The 20,861-nt window shown below is 38.1% G+C and overlaps 1 protein-coding gene across 1 annotated transcript in view; it reads left to right on the forward strand.

Moving 5' to 3' along the window:
- The window catches only part of HS6ST3 (heparan sulfate 6-O-sulfotransferase 3), a 625,872-nt gene that overhangs the window by 387,784 nt on the left and 217,227 nt on the right, over positions 1-20,861 (forward strand). The gene's annotated exons all lie outside the window — the stretch shown is intronic.

A 20,861-nucleotide genomic window follows, 5' to 3' on the forward strand; every position in this document is an offset into this window, starting at 1 on the left:
TTACTGTGATCTTCAAGACAACTCATTGTTAGTCTTCCTCTTTGACCAAAATCCAAAATACTTGATTATTTTCTAGTTTTGAGTCTCATATCTATCTACCTTCCTATGCACACATAATGTTTGCATCAACTTCCACAGTACCATCTTTGCTTTTGGATGTCTAATGGAATGTGGTAAGTAGTCCCCTGGCCAGGAAGTCTTCCCAGGAGTGACTTGGGCACTCGGAGAAAGTCTGGCTCATTCTACTGTTTAAAAATGAGCCTCATTAGAAATTCACATCTGTATTGCTTTGAAATGAAGCTTGTACTAGAAGTTTTGGGAAATCATAACAATAAAGAAACTACTTTCAAAATTGGTATTCTAGAGAGAATCAAACAGATCTTTGTTAATTAAAAAACGGAAAACGCACTCCTTGCCTGGTGAATATATAACAGAAATGTTTGAGAACATCTCTGTATACCACTAAGTCTTGCTGGCATTATCTATGCAGCCTGTGTCAGCCATGAGAAAGTTGTGGTGGCTTCTGTACAAGACTGAAATTTGTTTTTCATTTGAATCAATTCTTACTCAAATTTCTGCTACTTATTTGGATTCTGAGTTTGATAACTTAGCTTATTGTGCTCATGTTCTCCCATGTAAGAATTGAGCAATTATTTCAATTTACCTCATCAAACCATTGTGAGCAGGCTTCTCAGCTGAACATAGTCAAGAAAAATTAAAGGACATCTTACAAATGATGCTGGCATATTTACTATTCTGCACTCCCTTTATAGCCAAAACTACTCTTTTGAAAAGCTTAGGAGATATTTTAGAGCTGATCTCAAATTATATTCAAACCCACATCAATAATCACGAGAAGGAGGGAGGTGATATAACTCAATACCCTACTTCTGATGGAGATCAGTTAAGAGCAGTCACTATAGTTTGTGTTGAAATTTTATTTCTCTCATAAACTTCACAACATAGGATCAAATCCTCATGAGGAGTTAATAGTTTCTATTAGTCTTTCAAGTAGTTTTTGAAATGTTAAATAGTTCAGAATTTATTACCTGTGTTCTTATTGCTCTTATAAAGTTATGCAAGTTCACTCATTTTCATCTTTATTTATAAGAAATTTAAAAACAGAAGCTCCAGGTAGAAAAATCCAAAACTTACTTTAAGAACCACATGATATGGAAAGTAAATATTAAGAAGAGGTGGAACATTAGCTGGAATACAGAAAGTAGGAAACACTACCCACAAATATCTGCTGAATTCTACACTCTGTGAAGATAGGCATGTCTGTATTATTCTTATACCTCCAGGGTATACTGCAGTGTCTGGCACATTGTAGGTACTTAATAAATACTTGTTGAATTTGCTACCATCATAAATTGCAGGGTGAGTTAGAAATGGAACAGCCTTATAGGGTGTTCTCTGAATTTATTCTTCAAGTTATTTAACAGGAGGGACTTAAATTCCATGTTAATAGCTTTGCCTATAATAATAATCTTAAAATACTTTAATATAGTAAATCTCAATCTAGACCATACGTTAGCCTCACCTGGGACATTTGAAAAAATCTCAATGCTCCAGACTGTCCCCCTAATCAATTAAAACAAATCCTTTGGGGGTGGAAACCAGGTATCCATGTTTTCTTGCACCCACCAGGAAATTCTAGCATGTAATCAAGTTTGGAGACCATCATACCAGTAAGGTAAACAGATATGTGCACGTGTGTGCATGTGTGTAAGGCAATTTAAGCTCCATATTGTCAGTTTCACCCAATACCATTTCTGTTCTGTGGCAAGGGCAGGCATTGGGGGTATGGAGGGGAAAACTTGCACCACACTGCAGAAAATACATAAATATGAATGGAAAAAGAGTTGGTGCGATATATCATTTCACTATTAATTATGCCGTGGCCTGTTTTTATGTTCACTCTTCTTTATAAATGAGATGAAATAGCTTTACAATGTGCCTAACATCGTTTTAAAATGCCACATAAATTCACTCCTGTTTTTATGGGGTTGAAAAATTTTAACACAAAAATAATTTGCCTAGCTTGAAGAATTTGCATAAAACCATCGTAGGGGTGTGTTAAAAATTACTCTTCTTCCCTTTAATGTAAGAGCGCAAGACAGGATGGAGGATAGATTTCATTCTTATGGTGCCCCAGGTGAATCTCACATTTGCATATTAAAGATTCAATTTAAAATAAACTCCCAAGTCACAATGGGCACTTACCCTACAATACATATTTCAGCCTTGACCTGGGATCATGTAAGGAAGATTGCTAGAGGGCCAGCAGTGTCCACAGTCATTCCAGCCATGTGACCTTTTGTATTCTGTTACAAATAATAGTAGGAGGAGAATCTGATCTGGGGAGCCCACCATTGATGACAGAAAGAAAACAGTAAATTACAGAAATGGGAAGCTATTGTGATCTGGATGTCACTTCTTAAAGTCTTGTGGCATCATTGTCCCTGGCAAGAGCTGGGCTTTTTATGGGAATTAGGCGAAAACTTGCTGATATTAACAAGTACTGTGAGAAAGAAGGGAAGTGAGGAGAGCTGGGGAGAGCTCCTCTCAGCGGGGTACAATAAATATTTTCTATAAGAAATTAACTCTGGAGAGAACAGCTTGGGGGATAGAGGGTATGTGTGAAGGTTAAGGTAAGCTCAGGTATGGCTCAGGCAGCTATTAACGTCAGAGTGTTAACTTGGTACCAAAATCAGCTTAATGCAAATCCACCAGCTGATCCTAGCATCTCATTCCTCCTTTTTGCTTTTGCCCAGCCACTCAGACTAGTATTTCTTTATTCCTTAAAGGGCACTAGAGCCAGAGTGCTACATCAGTAGATCTCTTTCATCAGGGAAAAATTAGAGAGACTCTATTAATGTGGTATTTATTACTTTCTTAGTATTGCTTTTGAAACTTCAACATGATAGAACAGTTTTCCTTAAGATTAACCTTAGTGGTTCTCTTGTTGCCAAAAAAGAGAAAGGTGGGGAAAGAGAGAGAGAGGGAGAGAGAGAATTCAGCCTAAGGATCTTAATGCATTCTGTCCTTAATACAGTCTTAATGCTCTATCTACCACCTTGATTGCTTTTTGCCTCATTTTTGTTTGTCATCTGAGTTGCTTGGTGTTTGGCCAGTGTAGCTATGAGTAGTGTGTTTACCTGCTGAAATGGGAAAGGTTCCAGTTTTAGGTCTTATGATTGCTTGGTTTGTAGTTTGTTTCTGGCTTAAAGGACTTAACAGTATCATGGGCGTTTTAAGGCCTGAGAATCCTGTTTTTAATCCTAGAGATTTGCTTGAAAGATGAAGCTGTCACAGAGGCACCCATAGAAGTCATAACAATTCCCTTCTACCCTGAAACTTTATTTAGGAGAAATGCAGAAAAATGCAAAAGTTGCAAAATTATTATTTATAGAGAAGGACAAATCCAGTCTCCTTACATTTTGTTCAGTAGTTCTGTTTTTCTTGAAGGGTGGCTCCCCCTTTCCACCTTGGTCAACTTCATTTGTAACTGAAAATATTTTCCAGTTCTTATGGTTTAAATTTGTGTTCATATGGGGAAAATCACTCTTCTTCACTGTAAGACCAGACCCAGGGCCCCTGGATTCTTCCTCTTCTAGAAGATTATACACTACATCCAGACATATCTTCCTAAGGAGTTATACTAATTATATCCCACCTCTCTCAAAGACATCCAATGATGTGGAAACCTGCAGGAATCAATTTCGTGGCTCCAATGTACCGTTCCACCTTCTACTCTACAATGCCCCAGTTAGAACTCTCATCCTGTAAACTGACCTATCCACTGCCAACCAAAAATATCTTATACTTTCTCAGTTTTTCATGGTTTCTCATGCTATTCCTTCATGGTTATTCTAACTTCCTATATTAGTTGGATTTCCCAGAGAAACAGAATCAATAGGTCTCTCTCTCTCTCTGTCTCTCAACTTAAAAGGAATCAGCTAACATGATTATGGTGCCTTATGGTGATTAAGTTCAAAGTTTACAGAGCTAATAGCCCAGCTACTGTAAAACCAACCAGGAAGAGTGGATACTCAGTCTGTGGGCTGTCAGACAGGAGAAATCTCTCTCTTAATTGGGAGAGGCTCATCATTGTGTTCTGTTAGAGTGGATGAGACCCATTCACATCAGGAAGGGCAATCTGCTTTACTCAGTCTATAGATTTAAATGTTAACCTCATACAACATACCCCTATAGGAACACCCAGAATAATGTTTGACTAAAATAAATATCTGAGCACCCTGTGGCCCAATGAAGTTGACACATAAAATCAGCCATCACCCTTCCCCTACAACATTTGAAGACAATTGTTATTATTCCCCTCAAAATATAGATCTTCAACCTAAACATCCCAGATCTTTAGTCATTCCTCCTACAGCTGAGTCTGAAGTACTCTAGTGCCCTAGTTGTGCTCCTATGACTCATACTGCACCTTGTTTCCCACCATCCTAGTTCCCACTGTTTCTTCTCTATTTCTCCAGGAGTGACCAGACCTCGCTTGTCCTTTTGGTTTTATTTTCTGAGGCACTCAGTGGAAATTATTCTTGGGTGTGCACACTAAATAAAGAACTTCCACAGCCTCCACAAACCACCATATATTTGTTGGTTGGATGTGTGCATTAATTTATTTGTGTTTTTCAATACACAGTTGAGATAGCTTATCTGACTGGGGGAAATAGTGGCATGAGGAATTTTTGATGCTTGCTTTTTCAGAGTATAGGAGGTTAGAATATTAAATCCTCACTGAGTCAAGGAACAGCTGTGGCTCTCATTTGATTCCAGGCTTATAGAGAAACTGTCAAACTGTGCTTCTGGAAGTAATAAAAAAAATACTAGTTTTGAAAAGAAAACTCTTAATTGAACTTAGTGATATAGTGAAAGGTCCTCTATCCTTTGATTAAATAATTATAAAAAGTAAACACCAGGCCAATAATAATTTTTCACTTAGATGACTTGCAGAAGCATTGTTTTTGTCTAGGTAACAACAGTTTAGAAAGAAACCTAAGGAAAATTCTGATGATGTCTATAGAACTCTTCAGATTTCCTCACCAGCCATACCATAACATAGGTTGAGAGCATGCCATGTTGTGTCATGCTTCCATGCCATGACGCATGCTGTTCTGTCTGCCTGGAAAACCCTCTCATGCCTGATATGGTAACGTTTCACGTTTCATCCCAGAGGTGCTTCCACCCAACAGTGGCTCCTGGGAGAGGCCTTCTCTGGCTTCTGCAGGCCAATTTAGGCATTCAGGCAGTGTGCACTGTGCTGTATTCCTCTGTTACTTCACTTATCACATAGTGTGTTGTTGGTCTCTGTTTCCACATCAGTCTTTCTACCACACCAGCACCTTGGAAAGCACCACACACGTACACATACTTATTAATACTGCTGTCATTGTGCATTCCATGGTGAGCAACAGAGCCTGTCTCCTACCCTCATGGAGCTTCAAGCCTGATGTGAACCCAAGTCTTGGCATCTTTATAAATACCAGTGCTTATGAAATCAACAAATAAAAATCGACTCCCCATAGACTCCTTAATAACAGGGATGGTATCTTATGGGTTGTTTTGGGGTTTTTTTGCATTCCCAGAACTTAGCATAATAAACAACACATACCAGATACTCAATAATTATGTGTTGGGTGAATGAAAGAATGATTAATTTAAGTAATTTCATTGTTGACTTCCAATTTTATATGAGCAAGTAGCTTTTGAGAGAAACCTCATTTAAAGGTTTATGTTAATTTCTTTTCATAAATGCTGTTTTGAAGCTGATAATTTTAGGGGTAATGAAAATTCAAAAGTCAGGTCATCTCCTGGGAGAACCAGTTGGAATCATATGACACTTTTACTAGCACAAGATATTTAGACAATTCTAATCATAGTTTCAGTAATTATAAAATTATTAATATAAACTGTCAGTTATATTTAGACTTTCAAGGTAGAATTTAACCTTTAACTCTGTCCAAATCTGTCATGTAAACAAGCTAAATTAACTGTCCTTTGAGATCGAAAACTAATATCATACAAGGATTTAGTCAGAGTGTGCTAGTTCTTTGAAGCTTCCCAGAAACCAAATTCAAATTCAAGACAATTAAATGTTAATAAATTTCTAGTGATCAGAGAGACAAATACAAAGAAGATTAATATTCTTTCTCATGCTTAGAGAGGGGCTCTCAAAGTGATAAAATAAAATGTTACCTTTGAAAGTGACATCTTAAATTACAATGCTTGGATATCCTTATATAGAGAGTGAACAAGCAATTTTTTTTTTGAACATTGAGTAGGTGCTAAGATTGGTGAGCTCCCTTGAGAGGGTCATAGTAGGAATAAAAATGTATTCATTCATTCAACAAATGTCTATTGAGAAACTGCCATGGGTCAGGCACCATTCTTGATAATGAGATTATGACCATAAACAAGGAAACAGAAATCTTGTCCTGGGGAGTTTACTGCTGGTGGGTAAGGAGATGAAAATACATAGGAAAACAAACACCAAATAATTACAAAATGAAGACATAATAACTTGCATATGCTCAAGAGAGCATTCTGTTTCACAGTTCATATTTTGACATTTCTTTGGGAAGGGATTTAGCTGGAGTCTTGAGTTAAGGATTTACCTGTAAATGCTTACTCTGCATGAGCAGTTTGCGTAGAGTATAGGAGCCACATCCCACCATTTCCCATTGCTCAGCTCACACATCTCCACCCCCTGGATTATACCTTTCTCAGTTTAGAAAATAAAGCTAATGTAGGAGATATCCAACTTCAGCTGCCATCTCTGTATTGACCTTGTATGTTCAGCTCTGTAATTTTAAGACTTCATAAATATAAAAAAATACTTACTTTTTATCTTTACTTTGGCTTTAATTTCTCTTCTCTGTGAGAACTATAAACCTGCCAACTTTAAAGTTAGTTGATCTATTTATTCTGAGCTATAGGAATACAGAACGAGTCAGTTGTTATTTTTTTTAAAGTTAGAGCAATACTAGCTGATATGCTATGGAAAAAGTTTATTGCATGCATTAAAAATGAAATTTGGTTTATTTCAATGGTTTGGAGCAATTCAAAGTGCATGTATTTATTGCTTAGATGCATGCATGCTGCACACCTATTTTAGGAGTACAGAGGCTTATTATATTTTCAGTGTCTTTGCTCTTAAAAGTGTTTAACTTTTCTGAAGTATGATCCTTTGTATGTTTCTGACCACAGCCTTACAGGGTCATCTGAGGTCTGATGCACCTAGAGGCAGCTGATCCTCACTGCTCTGAAGGTGGCATGGTGTTTGTGCTGTGTGTTTCTGGGTTCTCTATAGCTGGCCTTTTACCAGCTTGTTACATCTGTGGTCAGTGCCAGGTCAACTATAGCAGAAAGAGTCAGAAGGCAAGAATCCAGGACTCTGACCCAGACCTTCCCATCTGGATACTCTAGACACTGTGGACATATATCCAGCTGCTCGCTTTTGGAGCAAATGTAATGGGCTGCCAAAGTGGGTATCCAGGCCAGCAAGAGCCAACACAGGAGGGATTATGCAGTAAGGACCAACAGGGGCATCTGGACAGGTGGCTGGAGCATGGCAGTGGGTTTTCAGGAGTCAGGCACTTGGTATCAAGAGCTACTTTAGCAGATCAAGGACATGCAGCTGAGGTTCTAGTGTAGGCATTTATACTGAAGGAGGTGTGAGGGTTGCACAGAGAAACACAAACTAGAATCAGCCAAACCCCAGGAGCCTGGGGCCAGGGGAGATTCATAAGCTGTAGCCATAGCACAAAGCAAAAGAATACAGCTACCAGACTGGAATATTAGGTGGAAGAAGTAAGACATCATGAAACAAAGTGTATTTTCAGGGATCCATTGTAACTTCTACATGTGAAATTTATTTACCTTATTCCCTGTCAGTTCTGCATCAGGATCCCACTATTCCTTGGTTTAATAGCACTTCTTCCCTCTTCCTAGGAACTCAAATGTCCATTGTTCCAAAATTTAACATGTGCTTACTGAGCACCTATTCTATAAAGGCCATGTGCTAGATGCTGCAAGGGCCACAGTGGTCAATAAGGCATGATTTCCATCTCACGATGTTGATGACACTATGGTGGAGAGGTTTGACAAGGATACAAATGAGGACAAGTCAAGGTTCTGTATCATAGTTGTGTTATGAGAGGCCTAGCATGCCACAGTAGTCAGGGGCAGAAAAAGAGCTTCCCAGGAATGTTCCCCGTAAGTGTAGATGAAGGGGATAAGACTGAGGAAAGAGCAGGTGGATAGACTGAAAAGCATTCTTTAGGCTTGTTGGTATTTAGGACAACAAGAGACAAAAGGTTAGCATGGAAAGACAGCCTTGCGCAGACATGCCTACATTTGATAGAGTCTTCTTTGTCAGATTAATTCTACTAAATTACACTGAAGCTTTGTATGGTAGTTCCAGAACTTTATTGGCTATTTTATGCATAAGATTAATACAATCAAAGAGGTGCTTAGTTTTATCCAGATCAAATTAAATGGAGACTCAAAGAAGAAGGCCATGTCAGAAAGCATATGCATTTGTGACACCATCATGAAGTGCCCATGATGGTCACAATTTGGTGACAGAGAGAAAAGAATCAAAGATAGCTATGGATATGAATTTGATTGACTCAGAGAATATTGGTACAATGAATAGCATTAGGGAAATTAGAAAAAGAAATTGGCCTGTGTGTGTGTTGTGTCTGTGTGTCTGTGTGGCACATGTACATACTTGACTAGGCTAGGTAATGAATGCCAACAACAGTAATACAAATAGATTGATTAGGCAGCTAGGTGGAAATGGATGTCAACATGTTGGGGTAATTGGAATACCACTGGTACCAGCTCGGGAAATATGTTAGGGATTAAAACAGAAGAGAGGTCAGAACCTCAGGGTTCATCCTCATTTAAGGGGATGGAAGAAAATTGAGGAGCAAAAGAAACAGAGAAAGGACCATTCAGAATAGAAGAGAACCAGTAAGTATAAGTGTTGCCAAGCCAAGACATGACAGTTTCATGGAGAAGGTGTTATATCTTGCTTTCGCTAAAATATATGTATTTATGACTTAAACATGTTTGAGTATATTAACTATAGTGGGATATAGTAAAAGTCAACAGTTAAGATGAAAAACGGTATTATAGGCACACAAGTACATATATCTATTAACATCCATTTTCAGAATGAGAACACCTGAAAAATAGCTGAGAGAAATCCCCTGTCTTTGCTATAACAAAGCCAGTGCTCACTGCACAAGTAATGTTCTATTTGGGTTCTCTGGTGAAGAGTCCAGGCGCAATCTCCGGATATGTGGGTCTCAACCTGAAAGATGGCAGCAAAGCCCATCTCATCAGCTTCGGGGCACAGAAGCCCCACCTCTTTCATCAGCAGCCCACACCCTCCTCCAGGGCATAATCCAGCATTACAGTCCCAACCTCCCTGAGGCACTTCTCATCATGAGCTAGAAAAAGGCACTGTGGGATTTCATGAAGTGTGGTGGCTGAAAAATGTTACAATCTGCAGAATGAAGTGAGATGCTGTATGGGTATTTGTGAATTAAGAGTATTAGACCTCCTTCTGGGTTTTTTTTTTTCCCTTCTGTTCCTTTGAATACCACTGGAAACAGGGTTCACAAAGGAAAAAAAGGTCTGAGTACCAACTTTCCAGAAAACATATGCCTTAAATTCAAGTCACATATGATATTTTTAAAGAAAACAATGAAATAAGATGGAGATTTATAACAAGAGTAAAATTATAACCTTACTGCAGAGTTGACTAGACCTAACAGAAACTCTAGAGGACCATTGTATTTCGTGTTAACAGAGCTTGTCTACTGGTGATATTGGTGTTAGCAAACATGGCTTCCATTATGTCTGAATTATTTGGGTACATATGTAAATACCACTTCTATATTTAGATTCTCATGTTAGGTTCTGCCTAGAGCTCCATGAACAATTTGTTATTAGAAAATTTATGATCTGTAATTTGTAGACATGTCAAAAAATACACCAAAAGGAATTAATAAAGTCATTTTAAACAGATGGTTCTTTATTAAAAAAAAAAAAAAGTCCTGGATGGAATACGGTGCACTGAACTGGAGCGAGATGTGGAAGACAATACATTCTTGTCTGAAAATCTTCACAGATGTCAATGACAATAAATGCCAGGCAGAGACAATAAATTATAGATTTTTTAGTGGGAAAATTGCATCAAACAATTTATTTTCCCAGGATCTCAGCCACCTTAAGTTAGCACCATAGACTATGATATGTTGATTTCCTGTGTATAAGAATTAAGGAGAAATGGAAAATTTCAGAAGGATCTAAAGGGTGAGATGGCTCTACACTTTGGCCCTTTGGTTCTAAACCATTCTTAGTGTGACAGAATGAATTTTTGATCAACCCACTACTGACTATGGGTCTTTCCTAGGCTGTTCTTACATTTGGAGAGATATACATCTGGGCTTTCCCTAGTATGTGGGTAGTAGGGGCCGAGTTGCTCATAAAATAAAACTGCCTTAGGTTTTCATAATCTTATATTTATAACGCTTAAAATAAAACCCTGGACTTGGGGGGAAGAGGCTTTGAATTTATTGCTAGTTTTTGTATTAACTAGGCATGTAGCTAGGTAGTTTGAGTTGTGTCTCCCATTTCCTTAGCTTTAAAATAAAGTTCCTTTGCAGAATAAGCAATATATTTTTTAGGCTTTACCCTCATTCTTATGAATCCATTTCTAGAAACTTATATCTAAATGGGCATCTTTGGTTTTTCATAATCACCCTTAGATTTGGCCAGAACTCAATATCCCTAAATTTGTCATTGGAATTACTCCTTGACCATTAAAAAAAAAAAATCCTGCTTAGGTGTACTTTAGGGCAAATTGAGAAAATGATTTGCTTTGAAAATACGAGTATATTTTAATCCTGGCCCATGAGGCTTGATTTGACAATAGGCAATACAAGTAAAGCAGTTTTCATCCAGATTCTGATACCAACCCTTTTGTATGTTCCAAACCATCCACTTCTATGAGAACAGTGAACAATGGTAACTGCATCCCAGGCATAGGTGAATCATTCCTCATAAAAATGACAGAAAAGCAGTTTTCTAATGCTAAAAGTGACATTAATGGTATATAATAATGGCTCAGGATATTTTGGCTGCACTCATTTTTGTCGGCAGCAGCAGGTACGGCATGGTGCCATGGTGGGGTATGCTGAGACGAGGTAGCGTGATATCTGATGTCACATCCAATTTCTTCAATTGCTTAATCCAGGTGATTTATAGGTCATCTTTAAAGTTGAGATAGATTGACCAACAGTGAGGGTCTAGAAACAGCCAGTCCAGCTGTTCAAAAGTAATATTTGTTCCAAAAGTCCAGATTCAACAAATGCTTTTATAATACCAGATTATTTTCACAGGCATAATCTCATTGTACCTTTGCGCTTACCCTGGGAGCAAGATCCTGTTGTACCAGTTTTTGTAGATGGGGATGTACTCAGGGAGGTTAAAGGTCACACAGCCAGAGTGGTGCAACCTGTTCTGAACGGTTCTAAGTGCAGAGCCAGTACTGAAGGGCTTGAGCTGTTGGGGTCTATGTGGTAAAGGCAGGCAGTGAGATGCTAAGGCAGCCCCTGAGGGACAAGCTGACGTGGCATTGCTCATAAGTAAGGCAGGCAGATTAAGGAAAGCCCATAATGATGCCACACCAAAGTGGAAGCCTAGCAGACTGCAGCCAGCTCTCCCAGAATCTCTGTGGACTTCCAATGAAAGGGCAGTCCTAACAAGCCTGATTCGTAGAAAGATTGCTCGGAAAATGTAGTGTCTTTCAGCCATAATCATGCACCAGAAGTGACCTCTCAACCATCTTAACAAGTGTGCAAAGAGCAGTGTGTGTTATGTTCTTACTATCCCAAGCTCTTACTGAACTGCTGTGCTGGGCCGGCATAGCCACACCCTAGCATGGTCGGGCACTGTTTGCCTTCAACGCACGTGACCTCTCGTTGTGTAATTCAGTATGTGCAGGACCCCTTCTACCTCTGGGCTGCCTCTGATGGCCAGCTCTGACTAGGAACACAACAGCGTGGAGTTAAGAGTGCAGACGTTGGAGTCTGACAGCCAGGATTTGAATCTCAACTCTGACCTACTGGCTGTGTAGCCTTGGGTAAGATACTTAATCTTTCTGTTCTTCAATTTACTCTTCTGTAAAATGGGCACGACAGTGCCAATAGCTATCATAAGGTTAGCAGGAGGGTAAATAACTACATAAATGTTCTATCTGCTTCAGGCCATGTGCTCATTGTCCACAGGCTGATACCTGTGTATGCATAGGCATCATTAGTTTTCTTAAAATCTCTTCTTGATCTCCCTCAGCTTTTACCTTTGTCTCTTTCTCTCTCTCTTTCCAGTGTTCTTGTTTCCTATTTGGTAGACGAGCATGCCATCAAGTTCACTCTCCACTGACCTTATCTCCAACAGTCCCATCTTTGAAAAGAAAGACTGCATCCTCAACTCTAATTATCTGGAGGTTCTGATAATGCTCAAACAGAGATGCATAGCAAATAGGTCATTTTGAGAACTTACTATGTGCCAAGTTATATGAGAGCTCCTCTGACGCACTATTTTATTGGTTTCTCAATAGACAAGTATGTTATTATTTTGCTATTAAGAAGAGAAAGTGAAGTTTCAGAGAGATTTACTAACTTGCCTTAAGTCTCACAGCAGGCAGATAGCAGTTATCACTGCCTGCTGCCTGCTGAGTGTAAGGGGTTCATTTTTCACAAACCATTTACAGATTCATTTACAAAGCATATAATAATGTTCTGGAGAATTTGGACAGTATGGTAAGTGCCAGGTAAGGGGCAAGTGTTAATTTAAAAAAAAAAAAAAAAAAGATAGCTGAGTATAAAAATCCCAGAGCTGGTTTGAAGTTCTGGCTTGGAATTTCTTTTTTTTTTTTTTTTTTTTTTAGCTGTTTATGCCCTCTGTCATCTCAGGCAAGTCGGGTACTCTTTTTGGTCCTCATTTTCGGTATCTGAAAAATGGGAATCATAATATTGTCAAGATTGAGAATTTAAAAATGGAAACAGACATTAAAATCGCCTGTAGATTTTATGTCATAATATAAATGTAAGTTTTATTAATCCTATTATTTGTCTTCAGACCAGTAGAGTTCCACCAATAATGTTAGATTCGGATTGGGGAATATTAATTAACTGTTGGGGAAAGATCGTTTGGAATGACTGATAACAATTTTGGCCAGCCAAAGATGAGGAATGGTCGGCTTGTGCTTTTAAAAAACTGTGTTCTGACTTTAGAAGGCAGCTCTTTTAGCATCAAACTAAATTTTGGGGTCATTCTGAACAATTTCTAAGTGAGAGTATATAGTCAATCAAATTTTATTGGTCAATAAAGCTATGTGTCATTCCACTCCTCTATTTCGCAACCTATTTATTATTGCACTGATGACTACCTGGTTTTTGAAGATTTCCATCCTGATGAAACTAGACCACAGGAAGACATGTGTAGATTATATCTTTGGTTCATTTAATGGGTCAGGAGTAGGGGGTGTAGCTGTCTCTTTAATCAGCAGACCTCAGGCTTGTTTCAGTGAAAATAACCCAGGTGCTGATCACCTTAATGACAACACTATTTTAAAAAGCATTTTAAACACATTATACTGTAGATTATTCTATTTTTTACCCCCTAATGGAGCTGTCCTTGAAGGACCATTATGCCATTCCTTTCAGATGTTTAATAAAGCACGAGATTATAATGATCATGCTTGAGAATAGGTTTTGTGCAGCTGGGTATTGCAATATAGCAATCTTCTGTTAAATCATTGAGATGCTAAAATGTATCTTTACAGGAGTGGTGATGGGCTTTTATTAAATTGGTCTAATCAGTATTCCCTATGATCATTCATACCATTTTATTTTTAATTATTATCATCCTAATCAAAAAGCATGTATTCAAAATTCCTTTGTGCTTATTCCTGAGTTGAGATCTATGAGAGTTTTAGCCAGGCCCTCCACAAGCTTATAGTTCAGGGAAACAACCCTGAAGCGTATCCAACCTTTTAAAGGATGGGTGGACACATTGTTAATTTAGAAAGTGTTAGTGTGGGAATTTGAGTGTGGGCTTCTGAATATGCTTGTTTGGGTTCAAAGACATGCACTTAACCTACTAGTGGCCACACACTGGACATGTTACCTAGTTAACCTCTGAGAACAGCCTTACCTTGTGAGAAATAGGGTGATTTGTATTAAGTAAATCCTTAGCACCGAGTCCTTAGCACGTGCTCAGTAGGTGGTAGCTCTTTCAAAATAAAATGCTGGACATCAGAGATAATATTTAACCGGTAAATATTATCTCATTATTTCCCACCCAGTTTCTAAGACAGTCATTATTACATCATCCTTGACAATTCAGATTTTTAAAATATAAATTCAAAGGTCTGCTAAGCAAGTTGAGTCTCTTCTGGGATCAAAATCTTTCTTAGCTCTTGAGTTTTGGTGAAATAATCAGCAGTGTTTCACTGTATGCATGCACCGGGCAGGGGAACGATGTGACTAGAATCCATATCTCCCACCCAGAAGTAAGGAATCAGGAGCGCTTCTTGTAGCAGGCAGTGATGGCATAGAAGACAAGTTGCAAACAACCACTTGTTTGTGGTTCACTAAAGGATAGGGAAGCAGAGAGAGAAAAAAACAAGCACTGAGATCAAGGATCCAGCTAGAAACTCTTCAGGATTCTGAGATCTGGTGAAGAAAGAGAAAGAGCTCTTCCTGCAAGTGGGGCTGGACAGAACAATGGATTCAACTAGAAGAAGCGGACAAAGAGCCTCAGGATGGAAAGCTAGTTAGCAGTTCAACCAGGAAAATATTTTCTTTTGATCTTGATTTAATTTTTCTAATAAATCAAACTTGTAGTCATCTTACATAGAAATTTTAGTAAAAGGATCCCATGATGTAGGTCTGGCAGTGGCTCAGGCAAAACTGGGTTTCTTTTACATTATTTCAGACCCATTCCTGATTAAATGGGAAAACCTATCACACTCATGTATATTTCAAAGGAATGAAAAAAAAAAAACCTTAAGAAGAAATCAAACCCCAGGTGTCTTCGATGGAGACAGAGCAAGAGCATTTGTTTTGCTTTGAAAATTATTATTTTTTTGATCCTTGCTCTTGTAGAATGAACACCCATTAGTCTTAAACAATTTTTTTTTTCAGAAAGCTGCTCCATCTTCAGATACATACTTTTTTGCGTAAAGAAGTCTTGTAGCAATGGGGAAGAAACACTTCAAGTTACATTTGAGAGGAAGAATCTGAAGTGTATAAGGGAAGGGAAGGCTAGTCACAATCCACAGGGCTTCGTGGCCGAAGGTTTAGTGGATATACAGGAATGGAGCCTCTGATAATCCCAGAGAAGCCCAGAAATAGTCACTCTATGTGGAGTGGCTCAAAGGTTTGGAAAGTGTGCCCAGCTCTTTAGCATCCCAGCATGATCACCAGGCCCAATTTAATGATCAGGAACTGCCATGTAGCCTGAAAGGAAGGATTTGAAGGAGCTTAATTGTGCACCTGTTAAGTATAACATATTGTACTGTTTCTGTTACCTGGATTGAATCTATCAATCTTCATGGAGTACTTATGAAGTATGTATTATCATACCCTTTCTCTCATAAGGTTGAGTGACTTGATAATATCCATGTTTTGGGGAGACATACCTGATGCCAAAATTCATCACCTTCCTTTATGATACAGCCTCCTCTGGATTGATGAGCTGTTGGGAGAGAATTGAGCCCAAAGAGCCTCTCATGCACATCTCCACCTGATCCCCTCCCACAGCTCTGGCCCCAAGCCTGAGGTCTGTGCTGTCAGTATGGTCAACCTCTGTGCAAACACCATCTTGGCTTTTCTCCTGCCTCTCTTTGTTGCCCTGCAGATAACACAGGAAATAATATAATTGGCTGTGGCCCTCTTCAGAGATAAATGATAATGATACATATCTAGTATATGAGCTTACTCATTTTTCACCACCCAAAAATAGGAAAAAGAAATTCCTTTGTTGTTCCTTGCAATTGAAAATGAACTAACAAGTTCTGCAAGTGGTGTGAACTGCATTTTGAAAGTTTCTGGAGAGCATGAGTAATTGGGCAATTTAGCACAGTACTTCTGGCTGATGCATTTTGTAGAACTTTTCTCTACCTAGTCAGGAACTCTTTGTTTGGGGGAAAAACTCAGAGTGCATGCAGCGTATGTGTTTTTGAGTGAAGATAGTACATACTTGCTATTCTTTTGTCTTATAAAATTCCTTGAGACTATTTTTCTCCCCTTTGTGGTGAACTGCTATAATCTGTCTTGGAAAGTACTTTTAAAATACCAAAGATGAAGTTCTATTTCCTTCACAGATCATTGGGTGCTTTGCTGTAGCACCTTGCATAATGAATGTCTCATTGGCATACTGCTTAAGCATCATTTAGTCACACAACCAGAAGAAATTCCCTCTTTGACTAGAAGTGACTCTTTAAAACCATAGCAATAAACACAGGAAAATAAAAGAAGAAGAAAGCACAAGGTCATGAGAGTTGATGTGGACATCTTTTCTGCACAAAATGACCTGGGCAAATCTAGAATAAAGAGCTCTTAATTAAATTTACAGAAATGATAGACTATCTCATTAAACTGAATCTTCCCTCATCCCTATCCCTAGTTTTAAAACAAGCAAGACATTCCTTATTACCCAAAATAAGTACTCAATTGACTTCTGGGATAGTGTTCAAACATATCAAGAATAGAACAAACAAACCCAAATTATTTAAAGAACTCAGAGTGACAATATTCACACTAAATCCATGGAAAATGTTCATTTTCCATGTGTATTTGCAGAATAAAAGCATTCTCTCCACCTGTCTCTGGTAAGAGAAGATATCAGAAGTGCTATGGTGGATGGTATGTTAGAGGGACGAGGTCGGAGGTCATGGGACTATTCTAGCTGCAATTATATGCAGACTAGGGGATCCCTGGGTGGCTCAGTGGTTTAGCGTCTGCCTTTGGCCCAGGGCGCGATCCTGGAGTCCCGGGATCGAGTCCCACATCAGGCTCCCGGCATGAGCCTGCTTCTCCCTCCTCCTGTGTCTCTGCCTCTCTTTCTATGTCTATCATAAATAATCTTTAAAATAAAAAAATGACTTTTAAAAAAAATTATACGCAGACTAGCATGTACAAGAGACCATGAGTCCAGATGTGCTTCATATATGAAGAGAGGGCTCAGGACTACTAGCTGACATGGTGAGTTGGCCATATACATTAATCTTCTCTTTCATTACAAAAATGAGACTAAAGAAAAGCAGGAATTGTGGTGCCTCCAGATTGGTTCTCCTTTCTCAAGTTTGCTTTGTCTATTCAGGATCTTTTGTGATTCCATGCAGATTTTAGAATTGTTTTTTCTATTTCTATGGGAAATGCCATTGGAATTGTGATGGCAATTTTATTGAATCTATAGATTGCCTTGGAGAATATGGACATTTTAATTCTTCTGATCCATGACAATGAGATATCTTTCCATTTATTTGTGTCTTCTTCAGTTACTTTCATCAATGTCTTGTAGTATTCAGTGTACAGATCTTTCACCTCCTCAGTTAAATTTATTGCTAAGTGTTTTATCTTTTTGCTGCTATTGTAAATGGGATTGTTTTCTTAATTTCTTTTTCAGGTAGTTCACTGCATTTAAGCACAGAACTAATTTTTTTTTAAAAGATTCTATCTATTTATTCATGATAGACACATAGAGAGAGGGGAGAAGCAGGCTCCATGCAGGGAGCCTGACGTGGGACTCGATCCTGGGACTCCAGCACCATGCCCTGGGCCAAAGGCAGGCGCCAAACCGCTGAGCCACCCAGGGATCCCAGAACTAATTTTTGTATATTGATTTAATATCCTGCAACTTTACTGAATCTATTAGTTCTAACAGGTTTTTGGTAGAATCTTTGGGGTTTTCTATATATAAGATTGATCATGTCAGTTTAACTTCTTCCTTTCTGATTTGATGCCTTTTTTTTTAATTACACAACTATAGTAATCAAAACAGTAAGGTAATAGTGTAAAATCAGACGCACAGACCCATGGAAAAGAATACAAAGCCTAGAAATAAACCCACACATAAATGGTTAACTAATCTTTGTCAGTGGTGACAAGATTCATAATGGGGAAAGAACAGTTTCTTTAAAACTGGGAAACTGAATGTACTCAAGTAAAGAAATGAAATTGGACTTTATAGACAAAAATTAACTCAAAATGAAATAAAGATGTAAATTAAGACCTAAAATCACAAAACTACTAGAAGACAGAGAAAAAGCTCCTTGACATTGGCATTTTTTTTTGGATATGACAACAAAAGCAAAAATAGATAAGTAGAATTACATCGAACTAAAAATCTTCTGGATACTAAAGGAAATCATCAACGGAATGAAACGGCAACCCACAGAATGGGAGAAAATATCTATAAACCATGTATCTGATAAAGGCATAATATCCAAAAGTTGTAAGGAACTCCTACAAATCAATAGCAAAAACAAAACAAAACAAAACAAAACAAAACAAAAGCAACCTAAGTAACCTGACTAAAGAGTAGGCAAAGAACCTTCGCAGATATATTTCAAAAAAAAAAAAAAAAAGACATACAGATGGCCAACAGGTATGTGAAAAGGTGCCCAACATTACTGATCATCAATGAAATGCAAATCAAAATTGCAATGAGATCTATCACCCTTATACTTAGGGTAGCTATTATAAAAAAGCTAAGAGATAACAAGTTTTGGTCAGGATGTGGAATTTCCTTTGGGATCCTTTGTTGTTGGTGGGAATGTAAATTGGCACACAGCTATTTTGGAAAACAATTTGGAGGTTTCTCAGAAATGAAAATTCAGGGGCACCTAGGTGGCTCAGTGGTTGAGCATCTGCTTTTGGCTCAGATCATGATCCCAGGGTCCTGGGATCAAATTCCGCATCAGGCTCCCCAGGGAGCCTGCCTTTCTTTCTGCCTATGTCTATGCCTCTCTCTCTTTCTGAGTCTCTCATGAATACAGAAAGTCTTTTTTAAAAAATGAGAATTCAAATTTCCATATGATTCAACAATACTTCTGGGTATATATCCAAAGGAAATGAAATCAGTATCTTTTAGAGATATCTGCATTTCTATATGAGGCACTAGATGTATGAATTAATTTGATTTTGCTAATCATTTCATGATATATAGGTATATTAAATTGTCACATTGTGCCCCTTCAAAAAAATCACATTGAACTACATAAATATATACATAATTTTAATTTTTCTACCATACATCAATAAAACTGAAAAAAAAGAAAATGGGTGTAAAGGGATAAAGAGGCATCAACCCATAAGAACCAACATATGTATGAAAAAACTTATATAAAGAAGTCATATGAAATAAAAAATATCCCAACAGAAAAATGAGTGAACAGAACAAGTAGGTATTTTTTAGAAGGAGAAAGCCTTATTGTGGCTAAGAACATAAAAGAAAGTGTTCAAGTTTAATCTCATTGGGAATTTGGGAAGTGCAAATGAATTAAAAAAATGAGGTGCCATTTCTCATCCACCAGAATGGTAAAAATTAGAATGTCTTATCCTATCATGTGTTTATGGAGAATTCAGCGAAACAAAAAAACTCTCATATACAGCTTGTGGGATTTAGTACAACCATTTTTGGAAGGTAATTTGGCAGCATTTGGGAAAATGAAAAATGTGCGTACCTTATGACCCAGACGAAATTCCACTACTAGCTCTCCGACACAAAGAAACTGTCAGGAATATGCTCCAGGAGGCATACATGGGAGTGTTAGTACCACATTGGTGGAAATATGAGATAAGGACCTGGTTAGATATAATTGTGCTATGGCAATATTTGTTTTTTAAACTTGACTCTGAGAATCTTTACATTCTGGATATTATGATTACTATTTCATCACACACTCCATTTTTACACCCTAATATAATACTCAGAACCACTAAATCAGGTCATATCTGAACAGTGGATTTGGGGATGAACTGTCCCTATCATATGTGATATATGATATATTTTAACTATAGCAACTATGATTATGTTTTGGATTATCCCATGTTTCTCTTGCTGAAAATTTTATTCTAGATATCTCAGGTAACCTTTGGTTTTTACCCACTGCAATCTGAAATGCATTCTACCTTACTGAGCTTTAATTACTTCAAGAAAAAAGTCACTGTAGCCTACAATAATGGACTCATATAAAAGAAATCATCCTGAAGCATGGAATGTGTTCTGTTCTATAAGTAAGAATGAGGCAACACTGTCTCACTGTACCTGGAGATTCATCTAGGGCTGGGTTAACCTCATGGAGAGTGTTTCTGTCCTGCTTTAAGACTCTGAAATAGATATACTTTATTTTCTGTATTAGTTATGATTCCACAATGAAAGACTGAGTGGATTTTCCTTTATACTTCTTTTCGTTCTGTGACTAACAGTTCCTATCATCACACTGGACTTCTAGGCACCCAATAGCTTCATTAGCTGCTTGCCAAGCTACCTTAATAATGTGACAGAAAGGAGAGGATGCTTAGCTAAGTTGTTGGCTGTTTGCTTGGAGGAAAATGATGGCATCCTCCCAGGAGATTAGGAAGTTACGAGTTTGATCTTTGTATTCTCTATTGTACCAAGACAGCCATCTTACTACAATCTGAAGAACAGACTGGCATCCAGAAAGGTAGGGCAAGAAATGGAAAGAACCTGGATCCTTGATGATACCTTTCGCCTAAGCCCATCCCCACCCTGCATGTCCTATTATA

Source organism: Nyctereutes procyonoides, unplaced genomic scaffold, assembly GCF_905146905.1.
Source record: "Nyctereutes procyonoides isolate TBG_1078 unplaced genomic scaffold, NYPRO_anot_genome, whole genome shotgun sequence".
NCBI classification, from domain to species: Eukaryota; Metazoa; Chordata; class Mammalia; order Carnivora; family Canidae; genus Nyctereutes; species Nyctereutes procyonoides.